We start from the raw sequence: 984 nt of genomic DNA on the forward strand, positions 1-984 counted from the left end.
TGCAGCAGACTACGGCGGCTACGAGCCCATGGACAGCGGCGGCGGCCCCAGCCCCGGGCCCGGCGGGGGCCCGCGGGGCGATGGCGGGGGTGACGGTGGCGGCGGCCCCTCCCGCGGCGGGAGCACCGGCGGCGGGGGCGGCTTCGACCCCCCGCCCGCCTACCACGAGGTGGTGGACGCGGAGGTGAGGACGGGCAACCTCTGAACCCCGCGGGAGCGGCCACTGGGCTGGAGTTCCGTGGGGAGGGGACACACCCCACCGGGCTTGCAGTAGGGAGGGAGCATTGGGCAGGGGCCATACCCAGGGTGGGGAGCACCGAGAAAGAGAATGGAGCACCAGCCTTCAGTCAGGGATGGAGGTCACTGGACTGGGGTCAAGTGGGGAGAGGGACCCTTAGGGGAGGTGTCCGAATGGGAGTTAGGGATGTGGAGCAGGGCTGCGGATCGAGGTGGGGAGGAGTCTCCTAGACTTGGACTGAGCACGCGGACTCAGCGGGCCGAGGTCGGGGACGGGGAGGAGGGTCCAGAGCTAGTATAAGATATGGACAAGAACAGACACGTTAGCCTGGATCGTGTGATGGGTAGGGAGGACGCTTGTATAAAGGGGTCAGAGAGATAGGGTACTGGTGGGCTAGGCTAGGTCGGAAGTTTTGTGTCACGAGGTTTCAGAGAAGGATTGGGAGAGGCACCAGGTTCAAAGTCAGAGAAAAAGTGGGATGGGCCAGAGTAGTGGCCTTTGCTATGGTCAAGAGGAGTGTTGAGGTTAGGAATGGGGTTTGGTCAGAGGGAACATTAAGCAAGGGTCTAAAATGAAAAAGGACTGGGCAAGGGCCAGAAACGACTGGAATTGATATAAGGTGGGGAAGAGGGGCTCAGTTGCAATAAGGTCTAGGCTGTGGCGATCAAGCTTTAATGAGGTAAGAGGCCCGGACAGGGACAGGGACTGGGACTGGAATTGGAGGATGAAACTGGAACCAAGTCTGG

General features: G+C 61.5%; 1 pseudogene; it reads left to right on the forward strand.

Annotated features, from left to right (window-relative positions):
• LOC103588473 overlaps positions 1–205 on the forward strand; it is a 12,142-nt pseudogene extending 11,937 nt beyond the window's left edge.
• Positions 206–984: the final 779 nt, after the last annotated feature.

This window comes from Galeopterus variegatus, unplaced genomic scaffold (assembly GCF_000696425.1).
Source record: "Galeopterus variegatus unplaced genomic scaffold, G_variegatus-3.0.2 Scaffold575, whole genome shotgun sequence".
Taxonomy (NCBI): domain Eukaryota; kingdom Metazoa; phylum Chordata; class Mammalia; order Dermoptera; family Cynocephalidae; genus Galeopterus; species Galeopterus variegatus.